Source organism: Pinus tabuliformis, chromosome 7 (genome assembly GCF_031772625.1).
Source record: "Pinus tabuliformis cultivar Carrire ecotype Pingquan chromosome 7, CPIR1, whole genome shotgun sequence".
In the NCBI taxonomy this organism is placed as follows: Eukaryota; Viridiplantae; Streptophyta; class Pinopsida; order Pinales; family Pinaceae; genus Pinus; species Pinus tabuliformis.
The window spans coordinates 1,534,755,273-1,534,783,114 of NC_142293.1; the positions used below are offsets into that span (position 1 = coordinate 1,534,755,273).

Below are 27,842 nucleotides of genomic sequence, written 5' to 3' on the forward strand. Positions count from 1 at the left end.
AATGTGCTAGTTTTCCATAAACAAAATATGGGATATTGCGATGGTTTTCCTTTTGGAAAATAATTTATTCTTGTGCAAAGAAATAATAATAGCTTTGGTGTTTATCTTTTGGAAAAAAATATTTGTTCTCGTGTGAAGTGATAGTGAATACCATGGTTATTCTTTTCAATATTGCTGTGTTCTTGTCTATAGTGGTAAAATGAAGCTATTCCCTTTCTTAAAATTCATGTGAAGTGTAGATAGATGAGCATGCCTTGGAAATATTTATGCATGTGAGGTTTGGGTGGATAGACATGTGTCATAGCCATACACATGCATGGATAAATAAGCATGCTTGTGAAATTTTATACTTTTAATTAGTGCATGTGTAAGAAAGTGGATATGAGAAAATGTTTAAAGCGTAACTAGTACAAACTTATTATTTGGGTTTGATTAAAAAACTTATAAACTCATGATGTTAGAGTTGTTGAGAATAGTAATTGAAAGGAGGAAATGTGTCTTATCCAAAGGATGGATTAATAGTGTTTAACCCATCCCTTATACAATAACCGAAAATGGATTATAGTTAACACTATGACAGACAATAAAAATCATTATGCTTGACTAATGGTCCATGCAAAGTGAAGGCTCACCAAATCCAAGATATTCCATTGCTAGACACAACCAGGGCACAAACACAATGCTCGAGGAATTGTGGGGCAAAGTGTTTTGATAACATGATTAATGTAATGGCTTCTAGCTAGTTATGCTAAATTAAATATGATATTTCTTCATAAAAATTTTAACAATGGGCAAGACATGGACTCTCTTGCAACCATTGAGTGGGGTGAACACCCTCACGAAATGTTTAATAAAATAAACATTTGCTGGCATTTCCCCTTCAAAGTTTTCAAGGTATATCAGTGTCTATTTATGTGTCTGCTTGTTTTGTCATTTTGATAATATTACTACCTTGTATGACATTAACGCTTACATAATAAAATATATGATTAACTAGCCTAATTAAATAAACAATAATAATTAGGCAAAGCTACAATAAAAAGCTTTATACAACATGTCCTAACAATGATTGTTACTTTATTTGAATTGATATTCCAATTTTAAAGTTACTTTATGTCATGATAATGGTTTTGTCCCATAAACAGTAAAAAAATATAAAATAAATCACTAAAAATATTACTCGGTAATAATTTTCTAATCCTATATATTTTTCCACGAAATTAAAAAGAATGTTACAAACTCTTACCAAGTATCTAGAAATCTTAAAACTTAAGTCTATTTTGTTCTATGTTAAAACTTCACTTTTAAAAAATGTATATTTAAAAAAATTGTATGGATTTTTTTCCTTAGCATAATGAATCTATATTTTTAATATATATTTAAACAAAGTGTCATTATCCATCCATGTCTAGAAAGTAAATGTAAGTAAATGTGTCAAATTGTCAAGATCTTTTAGCCTGAAAATAACTGTTGATATGTCAAAATCTGCTACCCTTCCAACTGCGACTTAATAACTCTTCATATGTCAAATAGGCAAATGACACTTCTACATTCGAATCTAAGTACTTATCCTAAGCCCGAAAAATTCGCACACCACAAATCTTTTGAGGAGTCGTCATGAGCCCGAAATATTTGCAACCACATATCTTCACGCTGACGCGGAGTATGATCACCTGCCAACGCTGGAAAAGAAACCCTCAAATCGGTCACGTGCCGACGTTGGAAAAGAAACCCTCAATTCGGTATATGAGTTCGAATTATTCACAGTATTCGTGACTGTTAACGTTGTGAAACTAAAAGGTTTTGATTTTGGTTTTGTGGTGCTTAGTGTTTATTTTTTTTTCTCTCTGACGTATTTAATGGGGTTTTTATCATTTTTTTACGACGGAATTTTTAATTATTTAATGCTATTATATAAACTAAATGAATAATAAGAATTCATACACATTAATTTACTTAATTCATAAGATACGATATTGAAGCCAAGTTTTTTCTGGCCCATGAAAATTTAAAGGATATCAATGGAATTTGGATATGTTTGTTTTTTTATGAAATATAAAATGAGTTAGTTTTAAAAAAAAAAATTTAATTTTATTTCATAATATATTTTATATTATTAAAATTTCAAAAATCAATTAAGTTATAACTTTAATTTATGTAGAAAGTTTTTGGCTATAATCACATTACTAGAAGTTTAGGGAGGTTATTCAAATTGAAAGAAGGCAGAGGAATCTCAATAGAGATGACGGCTAGAAGATTAGGAGTTGTTGAGAATCTCAATAGGGATGATGGCTCGAAGATTAGTAGTTGTTGGGAATCTCAATAGGGTTTTCCTCCTAACCCCTACCCCTCTTTCCCTCCATGCCCTTTCCTCCTAACCCCTCCCCCTCTTTCGCCGGCCCCCTATTTCAACTCTTTGTTTTGATTTTTACTCACTTGTCTTCTGATTGTTTGTTTCCCCTTTATTCCCTTTGCTAATGTTATTATTAATTTTTTTTCATTAAGATTAATTTTAATTTAAATTCTAAAAATTTCGCTTGACCTAGTTTTTTTTTTTAAATAAACAAATAATTTTATATAGAACATATTCATATAGATTAACCAATTAATAGATTAATTGATAAACCCTTACGTTTAATTCCCAATAGGTTAAAATTTAGTTTCATATAGCTTTAAAATAAAAATAAATAAATAAATGCATTAGCTAATTAACTAACTAATTATTTATTCTTTCCTATGATAATACAAGTCTTTATATAATTTTTTTAGTTTTAAAATAATAAAAAAGATAGTAAAAAAAATCTATTAATTTTATTTCATAACATATTTTATATTATTAATAATTTAAAAATTTCAAAAATTAATTAACTTATAACTTTAATTTATTTAGAAGGTTTTTGGCGATAATCACATTACCAGAAGTTTAGGCAAGTTATTCAAATGGAAAGAAGGCAGAGGAATCTCAATAGGGATGACGGCTGGAAGATCAACAGTTGTTAGGAATCTCAATAGGATGACGGCGGGAAGATTAGCAATTGTTGGGAATCTCAATAGGGATGACGGCTGGAAGATCAACAGTTGTTAGGAATCTCAATAGGATGACGGCGGGTGGGACTCTCAATAGGATGACGGCTGTAAGATTAGCAGTTGTTGGATCTCTGCCCTTTCCTCCTAATTCCTACCCCTCTTTCCCTCCCTGCACTTTCCTCCTAACCCCTTTGCCTCTTTCCCCCGCCCCCTGTTTCTGCTCTTTGTTTTGATTTTTACTCCCTTTTCTTCTGATTTTTTGTTTCCCCTTATTCCCTTTGCTAATGTTTTTATTAATATTTTTTTTAATTAAGATAATTTTTAGTTTAAATTCTAAAAAATTTCGTTTAACCTAATTTTTGTTTGAAATAAAAAAATAATTTTATATAGAACATATTCATATAGATTAACTAATTAGTAGATTAATTGATAAACCCTTAGGTTTAATTCCCAATTATTCGCTGGTTCCTTTAGTTAATGGTAATAAATATTTCTAATAATCAAAATAACTAATTAATTATAAACAAATTTATATGTTAGAAGAACATGTTTCAAATTTAGTTTCATATATCTTAAAAATAAAAGTAAATAAATAAATACATTAACTAATTAACTAGTTAGTAATTAATTATCTTATTAATATTAATAATAAAGACGATAGTAAAAATAAAATAAAAAATCATAAAAATTAGTTAAAGATAAGAATTATTTAGTTACAAATAAAAATAATAAAAAATAATTTTAACAAACTATTAATTATTTATTAATTAACTAATTGATATTATTCCTATCTCTTGGTCCAGTCAAATGTAGTCGTTGCGGAGTCATTTCTTTGGTCAAATGTAGTCGTTCCTTTCTAGCCGTTGAATGATAGATCTCTCTATTTAACTTGTTGTGATGTCCTAGTTCTTCATCTGTTCTACGATGAACCACAATAGATCTGTCTATTTAACTTGTTGTGATGTCCTGGTTCTTCATCTGTTCTACGATGAACCACAATGTTGGTTCGAGGGGGGTCCACCAATAAATTTTGATATGGTTATCGCCTAAAACCTTTTCAATAAAAATTGATATAGATCATAGAAGCCTAAATTGAAAACTTTAATTTATTTGTATATACTATTATTAATTAAAAAATAATATATAAATTAAACATATATATATATAACAAAATCGAAACTTCTATTTTACTATGGAGATTATTAATATGTAAATATGCTTTCTTACATTAGTATGACATATAAATAACATATATACAAAAATTCATAACTCATTTTATATAGTATTGTTTTTAATTAATCAATTTAATTAAAATTTCAATTAATCAATTTAATTAAAAAATATAAATAATGTCATTATTATTGAGATAAATTTCAATCTTCAACTTTTAACTGCATTATTGTTAATTAAATTAAAATTTTAAAAAATGTTATTTTATATAAATAATAAGTTGAACTGCATTATTGTTAATTAAATTAAAATTTTAAAAAATGTTATTTTATATAAATAATACTTTTGTTAATGGACTTCACTTGGAGAAATTTCAAACTTGAATATTGACAATTGAGTTGCACACAAAACTTATATAAATAATTTAAATTCATATAATTTTAAAAAAATTGATGAAAAAAACAAAAAAACAATAACCTTCAAATCATAAATTAACAAATTACACTTATTTTCAAATTCTAATAAGTATTGGCATCCTTTGAAATCTTCTGGCTTAACATATTTTCCCCTAAAACAGTTTAAACATGTTTATGAGTAAACTAGTGGTAGATGAATATAATAAAATTATTTTCTATAAAAAAATCTTTAAAAAATAAAAAAATAAAAACAAATAATTGCTTTAAAACATAGATTTCCATTATATTCTATTAAATATAACTCTATCATATCTATAAAAGTTATAACATATTTATTTAAACTTACATGAGAAATAAATTATTTGCTAAACTATTCTATTAATAATAATTATTATTTTTATTTTTATTTTAAATAATTTTTTACCTTATTATATATAAATATTTATAAATTTAAATCAAATAAATTTTATAATAATTAAATAACAAATTATTGAATTTCCAATCATTCCACATTTCCAAAATATGAGTATCGATCGACAAAATAATGTTAAGTGGCACTATGAGATATCTCGTTCAACGGATCAGAGCCATTCGTCAAAACTTGTAAATTTTTAAAGGGAGTCATTCGTCACAACTGGTGAATTTTAAATAGACGTATAAATAATGAAGTAGAACTAAGCAACAAATCTGCAAAAATCCGGAAGCATTTATATAATTATAAAGCATATCGACTCACGCAGTATCAGCGCCAAAGGTCTCTAACGCCGCTCAACTATTTCTTTCGGGTTAACTTTTATTTAATGGCATCTCTGCAATTCAAGGTCACCAGAAAGGGGGCTGTCCTCGTTCCGCCATTGGCGCCTACTCCGAAAGAGTTTCTATACCTTTCCAATATCGATGATCAGGGAACTCTGAGATTTCATATCCCCGTCTTTTAGTTCTATCGGTTCAACCCATCGATGAAGGGCGAGGATCCCGCCAGGGTTATCAGAGAAGGGCTGGCCAAGGTTTTGGTATTCTACTACCCTTTGGCCGGAAGAGTCAGAGACGCGCCCACGGGTAAGCTCCTGGTCGAGTGCACGGGAGAAGGTGTGCTGTTTGTGGAAGCCGCTGCGGACGTTGCTCTGGAGGAATTAGGAGACCCCCTACCGTCCTTTCCCTGCTGGCAAGATCTGCTGCATGATGTGCCCGGCCCAGAGACTATTACCAATTCTCCTATCCTTATCATTCAGGTTAATTCATTCATGCTTTCATTCGATTTTCTTTGATGAATTCAGATCGTATTAGCCTGCATTTGTTATCTTGCACGGTGGCATTGACCGTATTTCTATTTCTTGCAGCAGCAGAAAATGTGTTTTCTGACCGTACAGCTAATCATAATGTTTCAGGTAACGCGATTGAGATGCGGAGGGTTCATACTCGCCATAGCTTTGAATCATACCCTTAGTGACGCATTTGGCCTCCTTCAGTTCATGAACGCTCTTGCCGAAATGGCGAAGGGAGCGACAAGTCCTTCTGTTCTTCCGGTCTGAGAAAAAGAAAGCCTCCGTCCGCGGACTTATGCCACTGTAAAGTTTCCGCTCTACGCATACGATCAAATAGAAGACAAATATGGGCAGACGGTGACAGCTAACGAGCTGATCCACAATTCATTCTTCTTCGGACACCTGCAAAATGTGGAGTGGGTGTAGTGCCGGGCATCATCAACTTCTTCATCGCTGCTCGTAATACAAGCGGCGTGGAGCGAATAGTGTTTCCCATTTGCTTGACCTCTGCTGCCATGAGACGATTTGAAGCAGGAATCGGTGATGCGCCGATGGAGCACACTCACCCTTTTCCACGTTCCCATCTCTAAAACTTTGTCGCGCCAAAATATGTGTTCTGCAAATAAGCTTTCTAGGTCGGTTGTGTCGCAGTTCAATATTTCCAGTATCAAGTTGGGTTGGATAGCTTGGGTAATGTTCTAGCTGTTGGCTTACGTTTTTCTGTCCGTGTAAGGTTTGAGCTGTTCTAGGTTTTCTCATGTTAAGTGTCGTTTGAATGGTTAGATGCCAAATTGTTATAAGCTTGTGTCGTTTGAATGGTTAGACGCCAAATTGTTATAAGTTCGGTCATGTTAGGTTTGTATAAATTTATTAGATTGAGTACTGTTCATATTGCCTTGGGCTAATGAAGTGGCATATTCCTACTTTAGTAATTGGTGTTTATTTAAAAAAAAAAAATATTTAAATAATACATCTATAATTTATGGATTCTTTTATTTTAATAAAAATATTTATGTTGATATTCTAATCATTATCATACACTATTGAAGCATAAAGTTGAAAATACTTAATATGTGAAAAGTGTGTAAAGTGAAAACATAGATAAGTGAGGATTACTTTTTAGAGTATTGTTTCTGACATGGAGGGGAAAGAAAATAAGGAAATATAGAAAATATTAATTATTATTAATTAATGTTAATAATGTTTAAAAATATAATGTTTGAAAAGAGTTAATGTTTGAAAAGTGTGTAAAGTGAAAATATAGGTAAGTGAGAGGATTACTTTTTAGAGTATTTTTCCTAAATGGAAGGGAAAGAAAACCAAGAAAATATAAAAAATATTAGTTATTATTAATTAATGCTAAGAGAGGAATGAAAAAAAATTATGAAATTTTTATTTATTAATTAATGGAAAACCATAAAAAAGAATATGAAATATTTATTATTAATTAATGAAAGACTGTAAAAAAGTAAAATATTGGGTACGGAGGCTCATGTGAGGAAAGAGAAAAAGAAAAATTATGAATTTGCAAGAGAGTTATAAATATAGGGTAAGAGGAATAGGAAAATATATTAAAGCCAAAATGAATAGAGGATGGTAACATAGTTGAAAAGAAATTAAGGAAGAGACCTAATGATTCAAAACTAATGTTTTAGTCATTGAATAAGGGGCTTTTAGGACTAGTTGAATTTATAACCATCTTTCTTTTTAGAATTATTGGGGTGTTTTTTAATTTTAAGGGATTCTTAGATGATGCAAGAGTTGCAAAAAATCAAGGAGAATATCTAATGATTCGGACCTAATGATTAAAGCCTTGACTAAGGGGCTTTTAGGACTACCTATGTTTAAAGCCATCTTCCTTTTAAGAATTATTGAGATTTTTTTTCAATTTCAAGGGATTTTTTGATGCTGCAAGATGTGTAGAATGGAATTAAGGAAAAAAAATAGTTTCATTAAACATAATTTAGTGCTTGGATGTGAAGGAGTACTAGACGATCTCTAATTTAGACATGTTGTTATGTTTTATATTAACTATATCTTTGTTAAGGCTATATTTAAATGGTCTCCCTATTTCATCTTCATATTATTTTCCACATAAGCAAGGAATTTAAAATCTTAAGTGAAGCATTACATCAAACTTATGCTTAATAGTTTTAAAAAATTGTTTCAAAGTTCTACAATGTTTAAATGGAGTTTCAATATTATTTTTAGTGAGGTTTTTTGAGATATGATTGCTGGTACCTTCCATATGTAGTAGAAAGGTAAGACTTCAAACTACATGTAGAATGTGGATGGCAATATGAAATGAAATATTTATATTATATTATAAGCACAAGCACAAGATTTAAGTGTGAAAAGTTACAAAACTACCTATTGGAAAAGAATAGAAGAGAGAATAAAATTGTTAAAAATTTGACTTCGTAGCAAAAGAGAATTTGAAAAACTCATGAAGTTTTGATGTGATATTATTCCTAAACATAAATATAATAAATAACCTCTCCAACAAAGAAAGTAAATTTGAAGTATGTTGTGCTTCCCTCGTGCATGCACTTAGTTGACTAGTCAACATTCCTAGAATAGCAAAAATCTAATGATAGAGGTGAAAAGAATTAAGTGGAGTGTAAATTAAATTAGAACCGATGTAATAACTCTTACATGAAATAATTATCCATCCAAACTCTAAAACTAAGTTAGGTAAAAGAGTGGATCAACGCGTTACAATTATCTCTAGAAGTAAGAGAGAAAATGTGTATTAGACATTAGAGATAAGGCAATGTGAAATAATGGAGTGGAAATTTCCATGTCATATGCTAGCCACATGACATCGTAGGTGTTAACCCTTGATAAAAATACACCTACTAAAAATTACAAATGTCAAAAATAGGTTAATGTCTCAAATGGTGGGGAAAATCTTATAGTGAATGAAATTTGGTCATATGTGCACCTTATTATGTATGCAAGAAGCTCAAGTAATTTCCCAAATGAAGTTCTAATGATGTATTGATGAACTCCTAAGTGCAATGTACGCCAACACTTTATTGATTAGTTAAATGGAGTAATCATTATTTTTTGGAACCCTTTTTTAAATGAGTTTTTTCTTTGGATAGGAATTGAGGATCATATATTTAAATGGCTATAGTGAAGAGAGTTTTAAGGACCAATTTTTTTTGTGGTGTATGGTAATGGGAATAAGCATGGAGGTACTAGTCAATGTTGATCTTTCCCTTGTACAGTTGGTGGGTGAGGAATCTATCAAGAATAAAAGACATAACAACATCAAGAAAGGTAAGAGACAAATCATTTTTGAGTTCCATTGTAAATTGAATATGAGAGGAGAGGCTTTTGAATTTATTTGAGAATGATATGAGAAAGGAATGTACTTAAGGCCTAGTAATGAAGGTATCATTGATAAATTCATATCAACCTTTTGGTTTGTTATGCCAAGAGTTTAAGGCCATAGTTTCAAAGTGTTCCATGAGTATAGGTGGAGTGTCCACTCAAAAAATTGTACTTTTTCAAACATATACATAGTTTATGTGTTGAAACCTTTTCGGAGAAACCACATTAAAGATAATGTAGTCCTGACGATGAACCACACTGAATGGTTTGAAATGCGTCAATGAATTATCTCTAATATAATTTCTCCGAAAATATTTTAACACATAAGTTATGGATCACATAAGCCTAAATTCAGTTATGATACATAGTACAAACCTAAAAAAGTTCATCCAATTTAATAAAATTACTTTATATAATGAGTATAAATTTTAATTATTTTTAATATAAAATACAATAAGCTAATTAATTTTTATACGACTTGAAATATGTTGCAGAAAAATTAATGCTTCATTTTTTTATAAATCTTAAAAAATAATAATATACTAATTATAGAGTAGCTATTAAAAATATATATTTTATTTATTCATATTTTTTATTTCTTATAATAATTAAAAAATAAATTTATTTATTATAATATTTTAAATATATAAAAATAAACATTTAAAAACTTATCTAATTTTAAATACACAATTTTTAAACCAATATATTGAAATTCTAATAAATACTAGAATATTTCCATTTAATCTTTATAATTAAAATGATAAAATAAAACCAAATTAAATATCACCATTGAAAAACTTATCTAGCTTCAAATAGAAATATTCTTGAATAATGTATTGAAATTTTAATAAATACAATACTATAATATGTTCATTTAAAATTATAATTATAGGGATAAAATGGAACTCAATTCAAAATGACCTCGTTATGATAACGAAACTATTTGTATAATGTGTAACCCTTAGTAATTCATAACACGTTATTAATAATTCATATAAAATAAAATATGACTGTAATTAGTATTTTAAAATTTATAATTATAATAATATTTAATAATACTATAAATATTGGGAAATATAAATATAATTGTGTTTAATACTATAAATTATATTAACATTTATTATTAATAACGACTAATCAATATTTGTATATATGTTTAATTGAATATAATTAATTAAAAATGATATTAAACTAAAACTTATGTATTTTATATATAAAATATATGTTCATAACTTAGGGAATATTTTTTTTATTAAAATAAAATGAATATCATATATATTTATAATTATGTTCAGTTTACTCTATTTATTATATTTTTTTGAAATATTGTACTTAAAGTGCATTATTAATTACGAAGATTCTATTACAGTATATTTTTATGTATTTGTATTTATATGATTTATGATTTAATTATATATGTGTTATATTTTGTATTTATCAATCTAGATTTATCGTAACTTTGGATCTATCAAGTATTCAGAGGGATTAAATATTTGAAGGTCTAAACTGTTTTTTTTAGTGCAAAATTTGAGGAAACGTTTGCACCTCGAGAGACTTGATCACTCTGGATGTTTGATAGATATGGAGTTAAGATGGATTTAGGTTGGTTTCAGTTGTGCACAGTCACACAAAATTTGTTGAACATCTAAGTATTCTTATAATCTTAAATATGATAAATATGTATAATATCAATCTGGTCATTTTAATTTTAAATTTACTCAATTACCTTAGTTTGTTGAGATGATAGAGACCCTTAATAACTTGAGGGATGAAAAATGATAAAAAGGGAATTTGAATGCAAAGTGAGTGTTGAATGATACAAAATGTGAATAATAAGAATGCAGTCAATTACAAATAATCTTCATTGGGATTAATCTCAAACTATTCTCTTCTACTATTCTTATTGTCGCACCTATTAATTTTGCCCTTTTTTTGTATCGATGAAATGAAAAGGGTAGTTGAAATCATAGATCATTCAAATCTTTAACTTGAGCTATTGTAGTAAATGTTATACCTTGTCTCTCTTGATCTTCTATATTAATAGTAGTTTTCTATAAAGTCAATCATTGTGACTTATGGATTGTTAAACCCCAAGATTCAATGCTTGTTATTTTTAATTACCTCGTTTCAATGCAAAGTGACTAACAATGTTGAATGATGAAAACATGAATAATAAGAATATAGTCAACTACAAATAGTTTATAGTCTCAAGAAGCAAACATTATAGGTAAGTGAACATTTTATTTAAGATGAAACTTCAAGTATTTTATTTATGGCTGAATTACTATAACGCAGAATAAATGTACAACATCAACATTTTTTTGTGCTTATACTGAAATCAATGCACACTATTGATCTAATTATTTTTAAATTATTGTACATCATATATCTAGTTACACCAAATCATAAATCAACATCTACATTGAAATCAATGCGTTTATTGCAAATAATCAAATAGGACTAGAAATCAATATCTACATTGTAATCGATACATCTAGTGTAAGAAATCAAATAGGATTAGAAATAAACATCTACATTGAAATTAATGTATCTAATGCAAGCAATCAAATAGGATTAGGAATCAACATCTGCACTGAAATGATTGCGTCTAGTGCAAGCAATCAAGTTAGTTATAAATCAACAACTACACTCAAATGAATTCATCGAGTGCAATCAGTCAAATAGGATTATGAATCAACATCTACACCTCAATCAATGCATCTATTTTAGTGAAAAACCAAAATGTTCATAGATTTCTAAATCCAACTTCTTTTACTCTTTGTAACATCCTTACTTTTTCTTATTCTATAGTTAATAACGGTCAATATTATATAATACCATATAATATCTATATTTGTCTATATGTATCTATTTATTCTTCCGTCTCTCTCTCTCCCCTCCATCTCATTTTCATCTCCCTCCCTCTCTCCTCTCTCTCCCCCTCCCTCGCTCCCCTATCTCTCTCCCCCCCCCCCCTCTCTCTCTATCCCCAACTACCTCTCTCTGCCTCCCTCTTCTTTCCTCTCTCTCTCTCTCTCCCTCCATCTATACCTCTTTCACCATCTATATCTCCTTCTTTGTCTATATATCTCACCCACCTAAACACAACTACTCTTTTCTCTCCCTCCCTCCCTCTCTTTATTTCTATCTTCCTCCCTTGAATATCCCCTCTCCATATATATATCTACCTCCCTTTGTCTCTCCTTCTTTGACTCTATATCTCACTCCAAAAAAATACACACTCTCCCTCCATATCTATCTATATTTTTCTTTGTTCGTCTTCCTCTCTGTGTCCTTCTCTTTTTCCAATTCACTCTTTTCCCTCTTGCTCTCCTCTCTCCCTCACTCTATCTACATCTCTCCCTTGTCACTCCCTCTATTTCTCCACCTTTATATAATTTGTAAATTATCTTGGAGAAAATTTCATAGTGGGAAGATTGATTGCATTAGTTAAGCAACATCTTGCACATGAATATCAATAATCATTTGTTGAGTTCTTGAAGAGGCCAATAAAACTATTGAAATAAGTTTTCAATGTGCAAAAGAGTGCTTAGACTCTTTCTTAAAAAATTTCAATTAGGAATCCTTGGTACTTGGCATATATTACTCATAGATCAATTCCTTTGAAGAAAGCATAAATCTCTTTTACAAAATTTATGATTCAATTTTTCCATTTCAATCAATGTTGACTAAAAAAATATTATGGGTTGAAACTTATGATCATTTCCAACCACACTGTTTAAATTAATTATGGTCCTATTTGTTGTTGGGTTATTTTGTGAATACACAGTTTTTTCTTCGATAGAAAACTCATTGATGATATTATGCTTAGTAGTTTCATAGGGATAGAAACACATTCTGAGATATCTTGTGACAAGCATATATATTTTTATTTTGGTTGTTGAAAATATTTTTGGAATTGAAACCATAGAAGAAACTATTTACTAGGAGATCTTAGCATGAAGGTGTCACAGAACCTAGCAAAAATATTAACATAGTGATTACAACATCCATTGTACTTACTCTGATTGGCAGATATTCATTTCAAAATTAGGTTTCATTTACTTTAATAGTTGCTTGTTGTGCAATAACTATAGGGTAGGGATTATGTGTTACTAAAGAGTTGATTCAGTAAAGAATGGGTGAACCTTGTATTTGATAATTACTCGAAGTGTACATTTGAAAAAGATACATCTATCATGAATTTGAGGTTTTGGATCAACTTGTTGCACATCAAAAGTGAAGCCCTTGTTACATGATCTACTCTTAAAATGTTTTTCAACAACATCTTAAATGCCATATTTATGCCAAGTTTAACACTTGAAGTAGTTGGCAGTATGAGAGAGACTCTCAAGTGACCAATTGTTAAAAGGCATATTTTTGGGTACTATTATTACTGGTCTTTGGATGAATACAACTCTATTATGTATCATGATTGTAGAAATTGAAGCTAGTTGTTACACAAAAATATTTTCACCATGACTATTTGCAGTCAGTATGGGTCTATGATCATTCATACTGTCCTCCTAAGCAATTCTCAGACCTCAGCTCTTCATGTCAAGCTTTGAAAATGAGAGAAAGACCTTTGAAAATCAATAAAGCTCTGGTTCCGCACTTTCTCTCACTGTTGCCTGCGGTCCCGCACCCCTTGTTCACATTACCTGAGTACCTGCCTGCTCTGTCTCTAAAGGAGTGGGTGCGGACCCCTGTGAAAGTAAAAAAGGCACAAGTTTATTCTAAAAAACTCACTTTGGGTTAATTCTAGATGATTCTAGAAGGAATTTTGACATGGATGGTTCGCTCTTAGGTGGTTCATGCATCCCAAAAGAGAAGGAGCTAATCCCTTGATGAGAGGAGCTATCCCTTTGAAGGAGGGCTTTATCCCTTTGAAGGAGGACCTAGTAACTTCCCTCCATTGCACTATAAATTAAGGCATTGGGCTGGTTGCTAGGGAGGTTAGAAGCTGAACATTTTTTAGGGTAAATGCTGGTGGAATTGAGACTTCCTAGTTAAGCTTGAGAGGAGAGATCACATACCTTTTGGCTTCATTGGGAAGAGAGTGAAACTTGTCAAAATAGAGGAGACTTCTTGTTGGACCCTGGGAGGAGCTTGTACAGCATCAAGGCACAGGTTGTAAAGTTCTTCTTTGATTTGAATTAATACAATCAGATTCATTTTTCTCAACAAATTGTCTTATGTCATTTGTTTCATGAATTCCTTGATCATCATGATAAGTATGCTTTATGATATTGGCTTTTCAGGTGCTATTTAATTTGTTTGCTTGTTTGTGTTTGCAGATTCGCTACAAGGGAGCTCATTTGGATCAAAGGAGCGAGGCTTCCACAAACTTGCATTGGACCCAAGGTAGGCCTAAAACACTTGTTTGCCTTTGTTTATGAATTGCATATTTAGAGAAAGATAGGATTTGATTGGCTTGCTTGTCACTAGATATCTTTAGATACTAGGGAGGTCGATCTTGTCCGCAAGAACGACTCATTCCATGTGACAAAATGGCGACTCCACTGGGGACTTGATTTTTTCCTTGTTTTTACTTTGACCTGAGAAACTATGTTTTTGTTTCTGTTTTTGGCTTGTTGTGTGTGGAATTGGGTAGATTTAGTAGATCTAGGATTATTTTTTGTTTTTCATAACTTTGGGAGAGGACCGCACCCTCGGATTGCAACACAGTGCGGACCTATCCACACTTTTGCTTTTCGCACAGAGTGGTACCGCACCTGTGTGAACTGTGGGCCTGCGGACCTTGTCAAAAATTTTGGAAAACTTGAGATTTTCTCTTTTAGTCAGCTTAATTTTTGTTTAGATGTTGTTATATCCTGCCCATACCTGCATATGACTTGTTAGGAACTTTCCTTAGGTTAATTCCATTGGTGTTAGGGTTTTAGGTGAAAATCCTAGAAGTTTTGCTTATCGGGCTTGATTTTCATTTTGGTCTTGTAGTAGCTCAGAGCTTAGAAGCTATAGAAGCCTCAGATCACCTTGGTTTTTACTGGCCTTCTTATGAGTCTGACCATTTGCAAAATCTACCTTTGTTGAGGAATCCATCTTGTGTTTTATCTTTGCGAAACTTCGAAAAGGCTTGTGTTAAAAGTTTGGATTTCATTTTTAGAAAAGAAAACAAAAATTGGTTGTTTTTTGACTGATTTGTGATTCTGGACAAATTAGTCCTTAGTTTGCTTATAGCTAAGTAAAACATCCTTGAAAAGACATATTGTAAGCTTTTACTTCAAATAGTTTTTTATAGTTTATAGATCTTAAGATTAGTTATTTTCCATAGTTTTGAGTGTTTTATAAAAATAAAAAAATCTCTTTTGAAAAAAGTTTGTTTTTGTAGCATTTGAGTGTTTGAAAGGAAAGGGAAATTTTTGTGAATATAACTAGTTGTCTCGTTTTGAGTGCATTGGAAAAGACAAAAAGCTCTTCTTTTGATTTGTTTGTTAAGGAAAAGATTTGTGTTTACAAGTATTTGCATTCTCAAACTCTTTCCTAGCTAGAAATTCATTGAAGGGAAAAGATTGCTTATCATCTTAAGTGCATTTTTTAGTGATTTCGAGTCGAGTCTTCACACCACAAGTTTCATCTCCGCACCTCTTGACTTAAACAAAAACCAATAAAAATAACGCTTAAAGTAAAATCTATCTAGTAATATTTTTATTTCTAGGGCTCTATTACACCAATATAGCTTAGGCTAGTGTCTTGGAGTAGGGAGTAATTAACTCTCCAAGACAGTAAAACAAACAAGTAGCTGTATCTTGCGGTAGGAGAAAAATCCAATTGTTGCATCTATGCTCTGGGAAAGCTCCTCTTAAAGGAGAAGCACGAGATCGTGTCCGAACCAGTGTGGGAATCAATCCTTCCTCATTGGGAACGACGCCAGATATTCACGTATTAAAAACGGTAAACCTCGGATTAACCATTGTCGAGGAGCCTAGGGTCACTTGTTGGTAAACCTTGGATTATGTCAAGGAGCCTTCAAGGGGATTGAGCTTGTTACTCTGCCCTTGCGTGCGTATCAGATCGTAGACTGTTCCCCCAGGTATATTTGTTTCCATTGGTAACCATAGTGACCATATTCTATAGGATTCTTCCTAAGGTGACGGTGGAGGGAAGATCCCATTGTACCTGGAGCAGACATCGGCTAGACTCACTTGGATTTTCTGTGGGGGTTCTCTTCACTCGAGACGGTTTAGTGGAGGAACTTGTGCCAGTGTATTCATTAAGCAGGTTGTCGGGGTAACTGTTCAAACCGCCATTTCTGTATTGAACTCTGCGATGTTGGATTTCATCACCAACTAGTGTTTTCAGTACGGAAAGTTACTGTTTGTGTGTGGTTTGATCTCCTAGATTCTTTAGGCGTGTGATTCAAATTTGTTTGGTTCTTTAGAGACTTTAGGTGGTTTTCATTGAGATTTTTCTTTGTTTGCGTGTGAAGTAGTTAAAATATTTAACCGTGGCTGAATTACCGAGGAAGTCCCATAGACTTCGGGGCCAACCTCCTCAGTTTTCACCGAGCCAGCCTGAAGGGTTAAGAGCCCTTGTAACTCCTATAGACAGTAGAGTTGGGTCACCTGAAGAAGGAGAGTCTTCTTTAGTGGTACATCCTGATTATCAAGCTTTAGTAGCAGATTATAATCCACAATCTGTGTCTGTTTCCAAAGTTACTGGTAGTTTTTCATCTACTAGTGACTTAGGTGAGGAACCTGAAATATCTGAACCTGAAACTGAATTTGCTGCTACTCCAACATCGGGGTTTACCTCTCCAACTTCTAGTGGTCCTGGTTCACCCAGGGTAGAAAGAATAATTACCCAAAATCTTCCTTCTGGACTTATAGCTATTGAAGAACTTGCTACTCCAGAAGAAGAAGAAGGCATCCCTATCCCTGAAAATCAACCTGTTATAGAACTTAGGGAGCGTGAATCAATCTTTTACAGTCCACCTAGGAGCAGTGCTTGGTATCTTTCATTGACCAATTTTTTGGAAAACCCGGGACTAAGTTTTTCACCACCTCGTATTCCTTATCACCCAACACCTAGGGGTTACTATCCTCCGTTAAATATGTCAAGACAGTCGTCCATGTTTTCTCAATCTCCAGAAACCTTTTTGTACGGCGGTCCTTCTGTTCCCTTTGGGTATCAGTCACTTACTGGTACTTTTTCGGGAGCATCTCCTCAACCTATTGAACAAGGGTTATTAACTGGAAATAATGGTACTAAGCCGTTGAGTGTAGAAGATATTCTCATGATGTCAGGTACTATTCCTAATCCTCAACCTCAAGGTGGCCAGTTACCGCCTGGGGGGCAGCCTCAAAGTCCTCAAGTATCGCCTAGGGGGCAACCTCAAGGTACCCAATTTGCACCTGGGGGGCAACCTCAAGGACAGTACATACCTACGGGACAGTACGTTCCTCAAGGTCAACCCCAAACTCAATATGTACCTCAGGGTCAACCCCAGTATCAATATGTACCTCAAGGTCAACCCCAATATCAGTACGTGCCTCAGGGTTATCAACCTCAAGGTCAGTACTCGAACCAAGGTTTCCAACCACCTTCCGGTCAATCATATGTTCAAGGAATTGGAAATGTACCTCTGAATTATCAACCCTACCCTCAACCCGGTTATGGTCCTCAATATTCTCAACCTGTTATGGGTCCGTACCCGGAATGAACTTAGTGTGGGATCCATCTCAATCTCAACAGGTCTTGCAACCGAATGTACAGTTGTCATCTCAAACTGGACAACCCTTAGTTTCTGGTTCATCCCAGTAACTTGTCTAGTCAACTATTCAAACTTCTGCACCTTCTGTAGTTTCTTAGCCTGGGCCTAGTATGCCTCGTACTCCGCCTCAAACGGCTGCTGCAACTACTGCAACATCTGTTCAATCTACCCCACCTACTTCTGGAGTATCGACAGCTCCGGTTTCTATTGTTCCTGTATCAACTCCTCAGACATCTTTACCTCAGTCTGGATCCACAACTCAAACTTCGTTCAAATGCCTGTAGGACAACCTGGTTCAAGTACGGTTGTCACAAGTCAACCTCAATTTACTTATCAACCGTACCAGGGACAGTACCAATTCGGTCCTGCTGTGCAGCAGCCAGTCTATCAGTATCAACCATACCCTGGGTATACATATCAACAACCTCAACAACCCCAGTACGGTCCGATTAATCCTAGTTTTCCGAGAGGATATAATATCCCAAATGCAATTCCAATTCCTAGTTATCCTGGATATCCTCCTCTTGGGGCTGGTCTCATGACCTAGAGTTTTAGGGACCCTAATCGTCAGTTACCGTTTATCGCAACTTTGGACTTGCCTGACTTGTCGCGCCTTACGAACGATCCCATTAACTATCTTCCATTTTGGCCGCCAATGCCGAATAAGTTGCCTAGTGATATTCCTAAGTTTGAAGGCAAATCAGGAGAGGACCCGTCGAACCATGTGATGACTTATCACCTCTGGTGTGCGTCTAACTCCATTTCAGATGATTCAATCTGTTTAAGGCTTTTCCAGCGCACTCTAATTGGTCTTGCGGCCAAGTGGTACATTGAGTTACCGCGAGCCACTTTTTATAACTTTAGTCAGTTAGCTACTTCGTTTTTAACTCATTTTCAGTTGCGAGTCAGATATGACAATGGCACGGAATTATTAACTTCGTTAAAGCAGTCTACGTCCACTTACATTTCAGATCACATTCATGAATGGAGACGTCGACGACGTTTAGTGAAGGTTTTTATTCTGGATCAGATCTTAGCCGAATGGTTTGTAAAATCTTTATTGCCAAAGATCACTGAGGATGTAGCTAAGGCCGGAGTCGTTACTGAGGAGCAAGTAATTGCTCAAGCATAGTACCTTGACTTAGTTTATACGCAGTCAGGTACGTTACACGAGAAAATCCCCGATCTTCCTAAGCAAAATCAAATCGCTGCAGCTCCTTCAAGGTCTCATGCCGCTGATGGTATGATTGGTATGGTTAATACCAAAAGTAAGAAGAAGTCTTCCAAGAATTCTTCTCCTATCATAACCTTGCCAGATTCCCTAACAGGAGATTCTTCCGTGGAAATTTCCGTCGATATTCATGTTGTAGAGTCATCTACAGCCAAATCAAAATCCGGTGGTAAGAAGAAAGGGAAGAAGAAAAATAAAACAGATAAAAATTCGAAAGAGAAACCAGAAAAAGCAGAATCAAATGATGAGAAACGCAAACCTCGTTATCCTTGTCTCATTTGTGATGAAGAGCATTTTACAAGAGACTACCCTCATCATGCAGAGGTTGCGAAAATTGTCAAAGGTTCCCAAACGCCTGTTGTTTTAAAGGATCCTTTTCCAAGTCAAGACAGTAAGATGATAGGTTCTTCCTCAAATGCCAATGAAGAACCCATACTGATGATGTCCCATGTTAGGATTGCGACTCGATCACATGATTATGGAAGTAAAAGCCTTGTTGATGGTAAAGAAGCAGAATCTTCTCATTCTAACCCATCAACCTCAGCTCCCAGTTCCGATCCGCTACAGATCGAGAAATCTAATCCAGAATTAGTAATCAAACCGCCCGCCAAGGGTATACTTCGAAAGTCAGCTTTCAATCAGCATGCGAGAGCGGCTCAGAACTATAACATTGTTGAAGATTTAGGTGTTTCACCTTCAGCAATGTCGGCTTTGGAAGTGCTGCAATCATGTCCAGCACAACGTAAATTACTATTGTTGGCTATAGGAGCTGTTGACGTTTAGGACTCTAACCTTATAATTTTCGATCTAGAAAATAGTACACCGCGCTTACCTCATCAAATGGCTTTCCAGATCCCAGTGTTAGTAAAAAACAGACCTATTTATAGAACTGTGATTGATGAGAGAGCCTCAACGTGTATTATGTTGATACAGTGTTGGAGATCACTTGGTTCTCCTTCGCTAAATCAATCCCCGACGATTCTAAAGGCCTTTGATGGCTGTGGGTTTCATCCTTTTGGCATTCTACAGGATTTACCTATAGGGGTTGAAGGCAAAACTGTTAATCTAGATGTGGAGGTGGTTGATGCCCCTCTAGATTACAACCTTCTCTTGGGTCGTAGTTGGTCTTACACTATGACAGCTGTCGTTTCATCGGTCTTTCGGCTTATAAAGTTTCCTCATAATGGAAAGATCGTAACAATAGACCAGCTGACTTACTTTTCATCCGACCTAGCCTCTTCTGAAAGTATTCATCATGTCGGCAAAACGACTATCTCGTATAAGGATGTTGGAGTAGGACTAGTTAAAGATGTTGGTTTACTGGGAACTTTTCCTTTTCCTCCTATCAACGCATCGTCTTCTACTACAACCATTCATATGATTTCGTCAAACACTATTGTTTATGATGATCCTTGGATCGTACCTTCTGAATCTGAGATAGACTCATTTGGTGATGTTATGCCTTTGAGTCCATATGAAATTGCGTATCAGGCCGTGCAGTTGCTTTCCGACCCATCTTCAACCAAAATTGACTTAATGAATGTGGTCCATGAGGAATCACTTTCAACATCAAACTCGGATTCAACAACGTTTTCCGAACTTGTTCACACTGATGAGCAAATTCGTGAAATCCTATGTGTCGATGATTTACCATGGGAAGATCTTCATCATAGATCTTCATTTTTACCCGAGAGTGATCGTTTTGAAAATGATTTTTCATCTATTTTTACGACTGAATATGTCAAGGAACCTCAGAATCCAATGAAAAATCCTGATTCAGAGTTAAATTTGGGAAACATTTCTCGAACTATTCCTATTGATATTTCGGTTAAGCCTGGAATTATTGAAAACATTCATATAGGTTCCTCTTGTACGGAAGATGAAATTCAAACATATAAGGCCCTATTTCAATAATTCCACGATGTTTTTGCCTGGTCATATGAGGAAATGCCAGGAATTGACCCTGCAATTGTTGTTCATGAAATCAAAACTTACCCGGATGCTAAACCCGTCCGACAACATTTGCATCAGATCCACCCAAGAAAAGCTGCTGCAATTAAAGCAGAAGTTGAAAAATTACTCAAAGCAGGTTTCATTTATCCGATTCCGTTAACGGATTGGGTATCGAATATTGTTCCTGTTAACAAAAAGCAAGGGACAATAAGAATATGTATCGATTATAGGGACATTAATCGAGCCTGTCCAAAAGACAATTACCCAACTCCCTATATCGATCAAATCATTGATGATTGTGCCGGCAGCGAAATATTTTCCTTCATGGATGGTTTTTTCGGATACAATCAAATCAATATTCTACCTGTCAATCAACCAAAAATGGCTTTCATTTGTTAATTGCAAATTACCTTTTGGGCTCAAGAACGCCGGGGCAACTTTTCAAAGGGCCATGTCTTACATGTTTCATGACATCAAGCACATTGTGCAACCCTATCTCGATGATTTTCCTGCTCATTCATTACATCGAGCTGATCATCTCATCCATTTATGAGCAATCTTTATGAGGTGTAGGCATTATCGGATTAGGTTGAATCCACACAAGTGTGTTTTCTATATAGAAACGGGTCGGTTACTGGGGTTTGTTGTTTCGAAAGCCGTCATTCGTGTCGATCCCTCGAAGGTTGAAGCTATTGTCAAATTGCCTCCTCCTTCGAGTCTTCGCCAACTCCAAAGTTTGCAAGGGAAAGCAAACTTTTTATGTCGATTCATTCCTAACTACGTCGAGATCACAAAGGGTTTTACCTGGTTGTTGAAACAGAACACTCCATTCTTTTGGGATGAGATAGCTGATAAATCTTTTGATGCACTAAAACACGCGTTGACCCATGCACCGTTATTGCATCCTCCCAACTACAACCAGGACTACTTCTTGTATCTCGCCGCCTCGCATTCCACCATCAGAATGGTGTTAGTTCAGGAAGATGAATTCGGTACTGAACATGTGATATATTACCTTAGTCGAACTTTAAATCCAACTGAGCTAAAATATTCACATGTGGAGAAATTGGCATTGGCAGCTGTTCAATCTGTCTAACATTTTCGTCATTACATTCTACTACGTAAGACTACAGTAATTTCTGATTGCAACCCTATGATCTATATTTTGACCAAGCAATTGCTAGGGGGCAAGTACTCCAAATGGATTGTCATCCTACAGGAGTTCGACTTAGAATTTGAAAAGTCTGAGTCGAAGAAATCTTTAGTTTTTGCGGAGTTAATGTGTGACTTCCCGCGTGTTGACACAGAAACTGTGGTGGAGGAGCCCATTGCGGACGAATCCTTGTTTCTAATCAGCACTTTAGATCCATGGTATGGGGATATCATCATTTATCTCCAGACCCAATCCTTTCGGCCATAAATTTCAAGGTCAAAACGTCGAAAAATACAATTCCAGTCCCAACAATTCAGAATTATTGGAGATACTCTTTATCGTCGTGGAGCGGACTCTGTTTTTCGACGTTGTTTAACTCATGAGGAAGCTGAAAGAGTTCTAAATGACTGTCACTCTGGGGCGTGTGGCAGTCATATGTCTGGGTATGCCACAGCCCAAAAGATATTGCGCGCTGGCTACTTCTGGCCGTCTATGTTTAAAGATTGTATTAACACGGTTCGAAAATAACACAACTGCCAAATTTTTGATCGAAATATGCGCGCTCCACCTGCTCCTCTCCACCCTATAATTGCCGTAGGTCCTTTTGCAAAATGGGGTATCGATTTTATTACATGTAACCCTCACTCGGCCGGGGGGCATGCGTATATCATCCTTGTGGTAGATTATTTTATCAAGTGGGTCGAGGCGATGCCTACATTTGAGGCAGATGGCAAAACAGCTACGATTTTCGTGTTCAATCATATAATTGCTAGGTTTGGTGTTCCACAAGTGATTATCACTGATCATGTGCATCATTTTCGAAACGTTATGATGACTGAACTTACAGGCCAGCTTGGCTTGCGTCACGATAGTTCAACTCTGTATTATCCACAGGCTAATGGTCTGGTTGAAGCCATCAACAAAGTTCTAGTCATCATGATCCGATGAATCATTGGGATTCATAGGTCGAATTGGCATAACATGCTATTTTCAGCGCTTTGGGTGTATTGAACCTCAGTAAAAACGTCAACAGGGTTCACTCCTTTCCAACTAGTTTATGGTCTGGAAGCTGTGTTACCCATTGAATGCGAAATCCCGTCATTGCAAATGGCCATCGAGTTACTTCTAGCCACTTCTGAAGAGGAAAGACGTTTGTTATACTTGGCTCAGCTAGATGAGAATCGACGCGATGCTGCATTAGCGATCGAAACTCATGCAAAACGTATTAAAGCTCAGTATGAACGAAATGTGACCCCTCGTAATTTTTCGGAAGGAGACCTAGTCTTATTGTACGATCAAGCAAATGATAAATTAGGCGCCGGAAAATTTGTGCCTATGTGGCATGGTCCTTATGTTGTCAAGCGAAAGCTAGCAAAAGGGGCCTATGAATTAGTAGACTTTGACGGGGTCTCTTTAGGTAAACCCAGAAATGGTTTTTACCTGAAGAGGTATTATGCTTGAAAATGGGTGTGGAGGTTTTTAGTTAGGATAGTTTTCTTTCTAGCTGGTGTGTTTTAGTTTTAAAAGTGTGCTTAGCTTAGAGAGTGTTTTTCGTCATTATTCCTGCTTATCCTGGTTTTACTCTTGATATTGCAAATGTTGACGCCTCTCCAAACATACATTGGTTTTGCTGATGGTGCTTGTCGTAATACATGGAACATTTCTTCCGCAGCTTGGGTTATCTATTCGCCCTCTGACGAGTTGGTATCTATGCATGGGGTAAGCCTCGGTCAAACAACGAACAACATTGCCGAGTATAGTGCAGTGATTGAGTTATTATCTGAATCTATTTCAATTGGGATTTGGAGTTTGATAGTGAGGTTAGATTCTGAACTCGTTGTATTACAGCTTAATAGAGTATATGCCATTAGAAATCCAGTGTTATTAAGATTATTTTTGAGAGTGCGTCTCTTGGAACATGAATTTGATTATATTGAATATCAGCATATTCCAAGATCTTTAAATACATTAGCAGATGCAATTGCTTCTCGAATGTTAAGTAGACATATGCAATAATCATACAAATAAATTTAAAAGCATTCCATAACATGTTTTACAAGATAAGCCAGTAATAGTGATATAGTATAATATAGGAGTGTGTCAAAATATACATCGTCCTCGATCATAGGTTGAAAAACACCTTATGATCGGCAAAAATGATAAGTACAAAAAGCAAAAATGTCATATGTGTCTACAATAGGCGATCATCCTATCACTGGTGATGATCTCGATAAGAAACCACTGTACGGGCCACCTTACAAAGGAACCTCCTGAAAGGTCCTGGGACCCCAATCACATAGCACTGTAGTCGAAGAGGAATGTCATCTATGTCGGTCTTCGGAATGTCTCCTGTCAAATGCTCTAGATGGCTCTCCAATTCGGCCAAGGTCTCTGCTGATTCGTCCTGTGGGGCTGGTGCTGCTGCAGCTGGTTGTTTCCTCTCGTAAGGCCGGAGAGCGGCTGGTCGCTGTGGACCCACATCTGCATTTGAAACTTTTACTATCAATTTTGGGACGAGATAAAAAAAATAAATGAAAATAAATAAATAAATAAATAAATTAGACAAATGTTGAAAATGATTTTACCTGAGTCATCCCATTGCTCTCCTGGTGGAAGAGCCATGTCTGGGTCACCGCGAAAATCTACCCCAGCGTAAGGAAAGTCCTGAATAGCAAAAACCTGGTTTTCCAACCAATGGAAATACTCAGGTTTGAATCGAACGACCTCTGTCCCCTCATCAGGATGACGGGCCATAACTGCAACCCATTGCATCAGTTTGGGCTCTCGAGGAAGTCTAGCTCCAACAGTGAGGTGTTATGGGACCAACATTGGGACCCTCTCCAGACCAAAGCTCACAACTAAAGCACCATGTCCAAAGGTCTTCAGTTGTCCGTTCTTGGCTCTAGTCAGTTGGCCTTTTACATTAGCCAACACAGCATCGCACCAGTTAAAGATGGTGCCTCGAAAGCAATCAACTGCCATCTGCATTTGGGATCCAGTGGCTATATGTAGTGCTGCATTCCCGCAAAGCCTGGTAACAGTAAACACGATTACCATGAGTTCAGGAAGGGATATGGCCTTGATGTCTATCCCTTTGTCTCTAGTCTGGTTGCTGCAAAACTCTAGCCGGAGGCTATCGACAGACTGACCACCTGGCCTAGTCCCGAATAGAGTCAAGTGTTCACCTCTCTTAGGCAAACCAGTCAAAAATTATATGTCTGCCGGCTCCATTTCAAGCTGGTGGCCACCAATGAAGAAGCACTGGTCCTGTATGCTCCACCTGTCTACGAGCCACTGTAGAAAGTCCATCTGGGCCCTCATGCCAGGTATGGCCCAGAATTTGTATAAGTTGCATGCCTTCAATGCATCGATCGAAGGTTGATGATTTATCGCGGCAAGATCTACATCCTCATGCTCCCGTTCTCGCCAATCAAGCATGATGTATACTCTACATCTAGCAAAAAGGCGAATTAGAATATGTAAAATTGAAATTTTTGGGTGAATTTTGAGAAATTTAGGGTTAAAAACCCTAGCTGCAGGGACCGCACCCTCTCTGTCAGAGACAGTGCGTGGGTCCGAACCTTGCCTTCACAGCAGGTGCGGACCCCTGACTTTTTCCCCATTGCGAAAAAGTCGGGGTCCGCAAGCTACCTGTGTTGTGCCTGCGGGCCCCCATGCGTGGGTTTCTAGCCTAAAAATCCTCTAAAAAATGAAATTAAACCCTAAAAAACAATTTGAAATGGATGAAATTAAAGAGTAGGATGATGTAGATTACCTGGAGGAGACGGCGCTCAATTCCAACGAACGGATTTTTCGCAATCTTCACGAGAAGTTTCTGACCAAAAGCTCTATTTTCTCACCCAAAACTCAAACGGTAAAAATGAATTGACGAAAGCCCTTTTTATAAGTTTTTTGAATAAATTAGTTGTTAATTTGTTTATGTTTCACTTTAGAAAGGTAACTTTTGCAGCATTTTTATCCATCTTAAACAGGTATGAGTAATGTTTGAGTTTTTGTTCAGGATAACGGATTTTTCAGGCGAAATCGGTCATTTTCAACGAAAAAACATTAGAGTCACCTTTAATCTCTTTTATGACTCCTAAAACATGAAAAGATCGCCGAGTTTTTCTTTTTAAACTCGTTAAAACGGAACTAAAAGGACGGTCCACTTACAGCTCTTTTCTGACTGTAAAAACATGAAAAGATTGTCGAATTTTTGTCGTTTCAAATTCGATATTGGTTATAAAACGATGTGTTATTGATCGCTTTTTTACTTTTTCGGATTAGAGGCACTAATTATGAAAAGTACTCCTTGGTCGTAATGATCAAGCAGTTCTCTAAAGTATTATTTTATACTTTTTCGGGCTTGGGAGACACAAATTTACGAAAAAGGTCAACCATGGAGTCTTCTTAAGTTTTTTTAGACTCTCTAAAATTGAAAAACGCTGAGTTTCTCCTATACTGGACTTGTTAAAATTTAATAGTAAAGGACTTGTTCAATTACAAACAGGAACGAACCACTCCTTCTTAGGGTTCGAATTTAAACTAAGTTGGACTCATCTAAAGGATGAGATTATAACCAAGCAAATGTTATCCTCCTCAAGCTTGTCAAAAATAAAGAGGTACTTGCCAAAAATGGTGGGGGAAAAGAGAGAAAAATGAGCCTGTTTGTTATACTTTGTAACCACTCTTGAACACGACACTTTTATTCACCTGGGTTGGGAAATCCTTTGCCTAACAGTTGATCAAACCACATTGAAAGTCTTCAGCCGGTTTCTGGGTATTAACTTTGGGTCAATTGTCACCAAACCATCTGTTGTGTCGTTATGTGTTCAAGAGGTCAGTGCAAATAAGCCATTCATCTACAAAATATCTGTCATCCATCTTGACCATCCCTGATTCAGTGCTTGCAACTAAGTTTCTTCCAACTTGATCTATGATTTCGTGTTGTGGGCTTGCCTACGACGAATCGCTTTCTATTGACTTCAGCTCATTATCTAGAAAGACGATCTAGAAATCGTAAGTACCTTGGGATCTGCATACCTCAATGGCAGGTTTCTCGCCTTCGACGATAGGTTGCATCATTGACCTTCGATCAAAGGATTCCGTGACATGTTCGACATCAACACATCTATTCACATCTCATGGATTGTACTAAGTACTTTGAGAGCCATTGACATTACTGGTGGTTTCTCTCACACTTGTTAACAGTTTACATCATTGACTGGTAATCAAGTGGTTTCTACCATGTTCGATTTCAACACATTCATTCGCATGGATAGAATCGTACTATTTCGGGAAGTAGAAATGAAGACCCTGGATCTAGTTTCCACCATCCAGGCTGTGAGGAATTTTGTATTCATTATACAGTGGACTATTCATAAATAAATGGTTGTGTCCATACTGTGTCTACATGTGTCTATACTTGTGATGTATTACAAGATCATTCCTATATCAGAGCAGTAGTTAGTTTTCTAGTCAGTTTTGATCTGAGTATGGGAATGCCTACCTCAGCGATGATATGATCTCATATATATATATATATATATTGCAT

General features: G+C 35.1%; 1 pseudogene; it reads left to right on the plus strand.

The window, feature by feature from the left end:
* The first annotated feature begins 5,393 nt into the window (after positions 1–5,393).
* LOC149253706 (benzyl alcohol O-benzoyltransferase pseudogene) lies at positions 5,394–6,304 on the plus strand (annotated as a pseudogene).
* Positions 6,305–27,842: the final 21,538 nt, after the last annotated feature.